The following is a 10,525-nucleotide window of genomic DNA, read 5'->3' as shown; positions in this document are numbered from 1 at the left end:
TCTGAGTCCTCCTGGGTGAATTGCAGGAGACTCCTTGTGGACAAGCGTGAGGGGCAAAAACTCCTCGGAGACAAACCCCACACTTGTGCAAGCGTTCCTAAACAGATGCTCCGCCAGGCTCTTATTAGGGAACCTCAGAGGAAAAATCCTCTCCTACTTCCGTTAGGGGGAGGGTCAAAGGAACCATTTCCGAAGATGCCTGAGTGTTTGGTTCTTCTTGTTAAGCTCTGCCCTCAGGAAAAACTAGTTAACTAAAGCCTGATTTTCTGGAATTTTATCAGAGGCTAACTGCCCTGGGTGATGGGAAAAACAACCCAGCACCAGCCATCTCTAGCTTTCCATTGAGGGAAGAGGGGCGGAACGTGCTAGTGCAGGCCACTCTAGCCCTCCTGTTCCACCAACACGGAGGGGGAAGCTGAGAATCACGTGTGAAGTTCATAGTCCACTAAAAGACTGAGACCTACCCATAGGATTATAAAACATGTCCGCTCCCCACCACAGGCCTCAAGGCCTATTTACTGCAATTCCCTTTACCCAGGATATCATGTCCAGCCATCAACAAAAATGACAAGGCAGCTAGACCCCCATTCAAATTAGAAATGTCTACTTTGGGGCACCTGGGTGGCTCAGGGGGTTAAGCCTCTGCCTTCCGCTCAGGTCATGATCTCAGGGTCCTGGGATCAAGCCCCACGTTGGGCTCTCTGCTTAGCGGGGAGCCTGCTTCCCCCTCTCCCTCTGCCTGCTTGTGAGCTCTGTCAAATAAATAAATAAAATCTTTAAAAAAATAAAAATAAAAATGTCTACTTGAGAAAGATACTGTCGAGAGAACAAAGCCCACACACTCACACAGACTGGGAGAAATATTTGGGAGACACAGGGGGTAAAGGATTGTTATCCAAAAATATCCAAAAAACTCTTGAAACATAACAAGACAAAAATCCAATTGAAAAATAGGTGGAGGGGCGCCTGGATGGCTCAGTCACTAAGCCTCTGCCTTTGGCTCAGGTCATGATCTCAGGGTCCTGGGATGGAGCCCTGGGTTGGTCCCCCTGCTCAGTGGGGAGCCTGCTTCTCCCTCTCCACCATGCTTGTGCTCTCTCTCTGTCTTTCTCTGTCACTATCTCTCAAATAAGTAAATAAAAATCTTTAAAAAAAAAAAAATAGGCTGAAAACCTTAGCGAGCAACTCACTGAAAAATGATACAGAGATTGTAAGCAAGCATCTACAAAGATACCCCACATCAGATGTAATCAGGGAATTGCAAATTAAAGCCACAATGAGACAGCCCAATAGAGGTAACATGACGACATAGCATGGCTTCAACTCAGAACACCGCCAACCCCAAATGCTGGTGAGAATACAGACCTATAGAAACTCATTCATTGCTGGTGGGAAGGCAAAATGGTAGAGTCACTTCAAAAGACAGTTTGGTGGTTTCTTACAAAATTAAACATACTCTTGTCATACAACCCAGCAGTCATGCCCCTTAGTATCTACCTAAAGGAGTTAAGGACTCATGTGTACACAAAAAATCGCACATACATGCTTACAGCAGCTTTATTCAAACTTGCCAAAATTTGGAAACAACCAAAATGATGTTCAGTAGGTAAATGGATAAACTGGGGGAAGCTCAGAAAATGGAGTACTGGTCAATGTGCAAAAGAAATGATATATCACGGGGTGCCTGGGTGGCTCAGTGGGTTAAAGCCTCTGCCTTCGGCTCCGGTCATGATCTCAGGGTCCTGGGATCGAGACCCACATCAGGCTCTCTGCTCGGCGGGGAGCCTGCTTCCCCCTCTCCCTCTGCCTGCTTGTGATCTCTGTCAAATAAATAAATAAAATCTTAAAAAAAAAAAAAGAAATGATATATTAAGCCATGCGAAGACACAAGGGAAGCTTAAATGTACATTAGTAAGTGAAAGAAGCCAATCTAAAAAGACTACAATATGGCATGATTGCCATTAGATGATATTTTTTAAAAGGCAAAACTATCCACACAATAAAATCATCGGAGATTAACAAGGGCTGGGATGGGGGTGAATAAGGTGCAGCACATAGAATTTTAGGGCAGTGAATATATTCTTCATGATACTGTACTATAAGGGTGAATGCATATCCTTATGCATTTGTCCAAACCCATACAATGTACAACACCAAGAGTGGACCGTGATGTGAACTGTGGGCTCTGGGTGATGTCAGCGTGGGTTTATCAGCTCTAACAAATTTCTTCTTTGGTGGAGGACGTGGACAATAGGGAAGGTTGTGCACGTGCGGGAGCTGAGAATGAGTGAGCAAATGCTATACCTTCTCAATTTTGCTGTGACCCAATAATTGCTCTAAAAAATAAAGTTTAGGGGCTCCTGGGTGGCTCAGTAGGTTAAGTATCTGCCTTTAGCTCAGGTCATGATCCCAGAGACCTGGGATCGAGCCCTGCATCGGGCTCCCTGCTCAGTGGGAAGCCTGCTTCTCCCTCTCCTACTCCCCCTGCTGTGTTCCCTCTCTCGCTGTGTCTCGTCTCTCTTTTAAATAAATAAATAAAATCTTTAAAAATAAATTAATAAAGTTTATTTTTTAACAAGTCACACTCAACTCAAGGCCGTTCTTTTTTGCATCCTTTATCTGAAGAAACCAAACCCGGCAATTGCTTTAGTGACAGTGGGTCCCGTCAGTCTTTTAGAACCAGGTGTTTCCACGGTTCAGATGATGCACACCGGTGGCTTGAGGCTCGTTCTGTGGTCTCACCTTTCACCTTCACACCTGTGCATCAAGCCTCACACAAACATTCGTTTGTTTGCAATTAGTCAAACTATGTTTAGGGTTTTCCTTTTGTTTTTGTTTCTTTTTCTTTTTTCTGCTTCTTCCCTGGAGAAATGTGTTTTTTGAAGTCATAGTTCCTAACTCATTGACGTGGGAAATGATACACTGATTTTACCATGCCTGAGATCATAAGAAAAAATACATAAAATCAGAAAGTATACTTTGTCCTTTGTCGGTGACAAATTTTTTTCTGATGTTAAGGAATCCCTGTGAAAATCAAAACCTATTTGGAAAAAATTATAATCAATATAACAGAATATAACTAGGAACAATGTTAATACCTAAGAACAGAGTAATATAAGTAAATAGGATGTGATGACTGATTAAGCTGTTTTTTGACAATAATGGTTATGAGGAATTCCTATGATACAGTACATGAAAAGCATATATGCTTTTCATTTTTTATTTTTTTCATTTACTGTGTATATATTTTCACTATATATTTATTCATTTATTCATTGTGTATATGTAGTTATTCATTTACTACATATATTCATTTACTATATCTAATATATATTTACTATATAATATATATTTTTTTCATTCACTCAGCAAACCCATACCACTGAGCACCTGAGTATACTCAGGTACTGGTCCCAATTCAGAACACCTGCGTACCCACTGGTACTACTGGGAATCAGCAATAAATAAAACAGACCTGAGCTCTGAATCTATGGTGCTTACAATCAACCTCAATGGTTCTCAAAGTGTCATCTGTGAATCGTTAGTATCAACATCACCTGGAACTTGTGAGAAATGCAAAATTTGGAACCCGCAACCAAGACCTGCTCTATCAGAAATTTGGGAGATGGGGCTCACGAGCCTGAGCTTGAACAAGCCTCTCAGGTGATGCTGCTGCAAGCTCAATTTGGGAATCATTGGTCCAGCAGAAAAGACAAACATTAAATGAAGCTATTCATGGTAATCAAATCAAGTATCCTAAGAGAAGAATAAGAAATAATAAGGGAGGATACCGAGCTGGAGATAAGGCGGTTACTTCTTTGGGGGTTCAGAGACAGCTTCCCTGAAGAGTTGATGGCATAAAAGTGGGCCATGGTAGAGAAGGATGGATAACGGATAGATATGTGATAAAATGAGCATAATAAATTGTTAAGGGTAGAATCTTGGTGGTAGGTATATAGATGTTTACTGTAAAACTTTTCAACTTTTGAAAATTCTCATTGTAAAATGTTGAAGAAAATGGAGTGTGCTTTCAGGAGTACTACAGATGGTGAAAGGCTGATGATACAGGAACATACTCTATGCTAGTCCATCCTCATTCATCTGTCAAGTAACTGACAACAGTTGAAAACAGGACATTGTGGCTGGAGTATAGTGAGTACAGAGGAAATCGGCACGACAAGGTCAAGAGTAGAGGTGCACAGTTTTGACCATATAGGGTTGGATCAGAAGGGCCATATCAAGGTTAATTTTTACAATGTATCACTAGTTCCCACGTTTTATTGCTGAGTAGTATTGAATTATATGAGCGTACCAGTTTGCTTCTTCAGGCTCCTACGGATACACATTTGGATTGCTTCCAGTCTCTGATTATTATAAATAAAGCTGCTATGAACACTTATATCCAAGGCTTTAGTGGATGTGTGATTTCGTTTCCCTTGGACTATCATTGCTGAGTCATAGAACAGATCAATCTAAGAAACCGCTGAGCCCTTCAGAAGCTTTCGGAAGCCGGTGTGCCGTTTTATGCCTCTACCAACAATGTTTAAGATTCTGGTTGCTCCATATACATGCCAAAGTTTTCATTTTAATCGTGCTACTGAGTATATAATGATATTTCATTTGTTTTCATTTGCATTTTCTTGATGACTAAGGATGTTGGACGGTTTCTCGCGTGTTCCTTGACCACTAGAGTAACTTCTTTTTTGAGGTGTCTCTTTAATCTTCTGCTGTTTAAAGATTTATTTATTTTAGAGAAAGCAAGCGAGCGAGAGAGAGAGAATACGTGCAGGGAGTGGGGTGGCATTGGGGGGGCAGAGGGAGAGTCCCAAGGAGACTCTATACTGAGCCCAGCATGAGGCTCTATCCCAGGATTCTGAGATCATGACCTGAGCAGAAACCAAGAGTCAGATGCTTAACTGAAGGTGCCACCCAGGAGCCCCTCTTGTGCTCTTTTTTTTTTTTTTTTTTAAGATTTTATTTATTTATTTGTCAGAGATAGAGGGAGAGAGAGCGAGTGAGCACAGGCAGACAGAGAGGCAGGCAGAGGCAGAGGGAGAAGCAGGCTCCCTGCTGAGCAAGAAGCCCGATGTGGGACTCCATCCCAGGGTGCTGGGATCATGACCTGAGCCGAAGGCAGCTGCTTAACCAACTGAGCCACCCAGGCGTCCCTCTTGTGCTCTTTTTAATCGGGTTCTTTTTCTTTATCAATGAGTTGCAGGACTTCTTTACATATTCTAGATATAAGTCCTTTATCAAATATTTGATAAATAATATGACTATTTTCACCCAATCTATGCCCTGCCCGTTTGTTTCCTTGATGTATAAAGGTTTTTAATTTTGATGAAGTTCAATTCATCAATATATTCTTTTTAGTTCCTGTGTTTTCTGTATTATTTGCAAAGGGGGAAAAATTGGCTTTCTCAAAGTTGTGAAGATACTGTTCTAGGTGTTATTTGAAAAGTTTTCTAGGCAATAGCTTTTATGTGTAGGTATGTGTTACATGTCAAATAAATTGTATTATATGACGTAAAGTATGTGTTGAGTTTCATGCAGACATCCAGTTGTCCCAGTACCATTTATGAGAACACTTTCATTACCCATTGAACTGCTAGAGCACCTTTGTATTTTCCCACATATATGTGAGCCCATTGCTAGACCTTCTATTCTACTTCATAGATATATATAAATATACCTTTTTGACACTATCATGTTTCCTTGATTATATGAGCTTTTTGGTAAATCTTAAAATCAGATGGCACAAGTAATCCAAATTTCCCTTCCCAAGACTTTTTAGAACTTTTTATATTCTAGGGACCTGTACATTCCCATGCGAACTTTAAGGGGAAAAAAAAAATCATTAAATTTTTCTTTGTGGAAAAATTTTAAAGTTTGAACTCAGTTTCTCAGATATAGACTCTTCCAATTAAAAAAAAATTTCTTCTAATGGCAGCTCTAGTACATTGTGCTTTTCAAATAACTTTTTTTTTCCATTTCATCTAAGTTGCTGAATTTATTGCCATAAATTTTTTCTTATGCTAACCTTCCTCTTATTATCCTTTTAATGTTTCTAGGATTTGTGATGATGTCTTATCTTTCATTTCTGACATTGGTAGTTTATGTTTCTATCATTTTTTTCTTAATCAATCTTGTTATGCTTTATCAATCTTATTAAAATTTTCAAGGAATAATTTTTTTTATTTTGTTGATATTCTCAATTGCTTGTCCATTATCTATTTTATTGATTTTCACACATATTTTATTAAAGACTTTCTTCCATTTACTTCAAATTTAACTAGCTTTCTCTTTTCTAGGTTCTTAAAGTGGGATCACAGATCATTGACTTTATACTTTCTTCATTCCAATATGTTCATTTAAAATTTATATTTCCCTCACCTTACCACAAATTTTGACACACCGAGTTTTCATTTTTATTCTTTCAAAATATATTCTGATTTCCCTAATCATTTCTTATTTGATCTATAGGTTATTCTATAGTGAGTTGTTTAATTTCCAAATATTTGAGGATTTTTCAGATATCTTTCTGTTATGGATTCCAATTTATTTATTTATTTATTATTATTATTATTTTTTAAAGATTTTATTTATTTATTTGACAGAGAGATCACAGTAGGAGAGAGGAAGGGAAGAGATCACAGAGAGAGAGGAAGGGAAGCAGGCCCCCTGCCGAGCAGAGAGCCCGATGTGGGACTCGATCCCAGGACCCTGAGATCATGACCTGAGCCGAAGGCAGCGGCTTAACCAACTGAGCCACCCAGGCGCCCTGGATTCCAATTTAATACCATTATGCTAAGAAAATATTCTAAGTATTATTTTGCTCCTTTAAAACATACTGAGTTTTTTTCCTATGGCCTAGCATATAGTCTATCTTACTAGGCATTTGATGTACATGTGACCAAGAAGATTAATTTCTCACTCATTTATCACTGGTCAGTTAAGTCTTGGTCACACATCATTATCATGCTGAGACCCAGCTTGGTGAGACAGCCTCCATCGAGGGCATTGCTGGTCTCATGCCATAGGAAATGGAAAATATATCAAAGCATCCTCTAGCTCTGAAAAATTCTACCTAGAAAGGACATGTACTACTTTAGTTAACATTCACTGGCTAAATAAAGGTAATGGGGCTATCTCTGATCTCAACCAGAAAGTGATGTGTAATCCTGCAACAATGAAGACTGATGCTTATATCAATGCTTACCACATATAATCCATGCCAAAGACATGTTTGTCTTAAATGACTTGTTGATACTATCTCCAAATATTTTCCCAACCTCTTACCTTCTCTGCATTCCCAGTGCCCACACTGTTTTCTAAACCAGTGTCATGGTCCATCTGGACAGCTGCAAGAAAGCTCTTAATAGATCTACCTACATCCATGCTGGCTCCTGGACAGCAGTTAGAATAGCCAACAAAAATCTGAGCACGCCACATACATTCTATTCGCATCAAATCCGTCACTATCCACCAGCTCCTGCTTTTAAAACTTCTCAATAGCTTCCCATCACACTTCAGTTAAAAGGCAACTTTTCGTGTGGTCCACAAGACCTTGCAGAGCTCGGCTTCTGTCTACCTTATCTCTAACCACTCCTGCTCTCACACAGCAGCCGCGTGGCTCTCAGTGCCTTGAATGCACCGAGATCTTCATGGCAACAGGGACTTTGCACAGGCCATTCCTGTGACCTGGAAGGTCCTTTCTTCCGCTTTCACACAGCTCACTTTCACATCCATGTTAGGCTCCCCAATTTCCCTTCTTCTTGAGCATATTTTTACATTATTCACACCAGCTAACATGTTTGAAATTCTGTATTTATTTGCATGGTCACTTTTTGGTTTCCTTCATGGACCATAGCATTGAATTAATCCCATTCCTCAGTCCAGGAGTACGACTCTCTATGGTCCATGCCAGCCAATGGTTTTGTTTACTTTTATCCTTCATCGTTTTTTTCATTCATTCCCCCCCCCTTCCCTTGACTCCCTTACTCTAGTCCATTCTAAGGGTGTCTCTTCAATTTTCCCTACATATATTAATTTATACAAAGACACGCATAACACCTTATGTGTGTTCTGATAATTGCCTTCCTCACTCAGTGTTAAATGTCAGAGCTATGTCTCTTGCTGTGGACTAACAAACCCTCTATTTGTAGCTCACCCTTTGTGGTATTATCACTATTTTATGGATGAAGAAAACAAAGTTAAGCTAAGTTAGTATCTTTAACCCACTGAGTCACCCAGGTGCCCCAAACTGAGTTAGTATCTTAAGCCTTCAAAGGTAGGGCTTCAGAGATGGGAAACAGAGTCCAGCTTTGCTTCCCATCAATGTCAGTGGTTAAATGTCCCTTCCTATCAAGTCCCCTTTGCTCTCACCTTATCCTTATTAGAGATACAGAAATGATGCCGAAATGTGGCATCAGAGCGTTCAGGTGGCCCGCCCAAGTGGTAGACGTAGACCTCAAATTGACTACCTTCTTGCTTCCACAGCTCTCCTTGGTGACCAGCTCATGATCATGTTTCCTCACACACTGAATTCAAGGTCTTGTTTTTTGCTCTGATGTTAGAATCCAAGCTTCATTTTTCCCCTCCAGAAACCAAATGCAGAAACTTACTGACAACCCCAAGCCCTGTGCCAGCATTCTGCTTTGTGCAAAGCTTTCCTGTTTGCCCAGCCTCAAACCAACTATTCGGACTTGGCAAAGCTGTTTACTTTCAAGCTTCCATTGTCAATAGATCAAGTAGAAACATTGATAACTCAATGAAGCTCCGGGCAGCCTGCCCGTCAGGAACATCAACACGATCCATTTCTATATACACGAAGATTTACCCCTGGAACCTAAGCAAATGGGAAATCCTGATTTTGATCCAGAATGAATATTAGTATTGTCCAGCCCCACACTTGCCAGGGCGGCGAGGAAGCTGTGCAAACATCTATCTTGGCTAAAATAGCCTTTTGGACCTTGTAGGGCACTAATGGGTTTAGGGCTTTGATAGGCACAAAAGAATAGCTTATGGGGACTGGAGCTGAGATTCTCCAGTGGCGGGTGAGGGAAGCTACAGCTTTCCCTCCCTTGACAATGAATTATCGAGTGTCTGCTGTATGGCAGGCACTGTGTTAGAAATGAGGGATGTTTGGGACGGAATACAGAGGCCCTTTGCTCCACATTGTCACAGTCTAGTGGGAGAAATGAGTAATACAAGTGGAGAAGACAAGCAACCACGGCCCTGCTGTAAAATCCCTGCCAGTGAGTAAGATCCGTGTCCTGCCTGATAAGGGAAGCCCCACAGAAGGACACAGAAGAGTTACTATTCCTGAAGGCCACTTCAATTGGTTCTGACACTTCCACAAGCCAAACCGAAGCAGATCTCAAAGCTGGAGCAGGCGTGGGACTGACATTGAATGTGGATGCTGCCTGGATCAGACATTCTGGAAATTAACCCGCAGTGGAAAGCAGAAAACACATTAAAGCCTCCTCTTCCTCAACTGTCTCATCTACAGAACTAACACATTCGGGTTACTCCTTTTGCAACTTAGGAAGACACCTGAGAAGACTCATCAAGGAGTATTACATAGACCTAAGATGGTACATATGTCTATCTCATTATTATACATATAATATATAATAATATATTAATATATAATATAATAATATTATTTATTATGGTTTCTGTCAGGTGTTTTAGGGCATGTTCCTCTTTGCCCTGATCCTCTTATAAATATTAGTGTCACTTGCTGCTGCTTCTCTGTCCCTGCCCACTTCTTCTATTAGGTTTTAATCATGTCTTCCACAGAGAAGGCCAAGTTTTGAAATTAGGGATATAATACAAGTTTTTGCTAGATAACTGTTAATATATTTACCCTAGCAATTTATTTTTTAATGGAACATTGTGTTTTAGAAACACGATACACCTTTCGGGCTTCAAGATTTATACTCTTTTGATTATTACACTTTTACAATTCTCAGCCTCCTTAGAACACATAGCTACCTCTTCTAGAGGAAACTAAATTAAACACTGCTATGTGGAACCAAGGTTGCTGTCTGCGGTTGCCTACATTATTACAGGGGATGCTAGTCACATCATCATCTGATGAAAGAAACCTTGCAGTTGTGCAGTGCACAACCTGGGCAACTGTTAGACATGATGGCCTACTTTAGTGGAACTCTGCTATAAAATTAAGGGACTCAGCATGATGATATCTAATGAAGAGACTGAATGTGATGAGAGCTAAGATTTCTTCCTGTTCTGGTGTGTCTGATGCTAGGAATTCTACACACTTGAAATAAACAGCTTATGACTTTGTCTTACACCCCCAATCTAGAAGACTGAGGAGCACTCAGACAGAATCGGTCATGAGACGAAGGGCCAGGTGTAAGACTGAGCTGCCCCTGTGTTGCCTAAGAGTCTGCATAGGTATTTAGCCAATTCCTGATGTCAGCAGCCAAATAAGAAGTAAGTACCAATAAGACAAGGTCAGTGGTCTGGTTTTGGCATTGGGAAAACCCAGTGGCAT

Source organism: Mustela nigripes, chromosome 16 (genome assembly GCF_022355385.1).
Source record: "Mustela nigripes isolate SB6536 chromosome 16, MUSNIG.SB6536, whole genome shotgun sequence".
Taxonomy (NCBI): Eukaryota; Metazoa; Chordata; class Mammalia; order Carnivora; family Mustelidae; genus Mustela; species Mustela nigripes.
Note: the sequence above shows the minus strand (reverse complement) of the source record.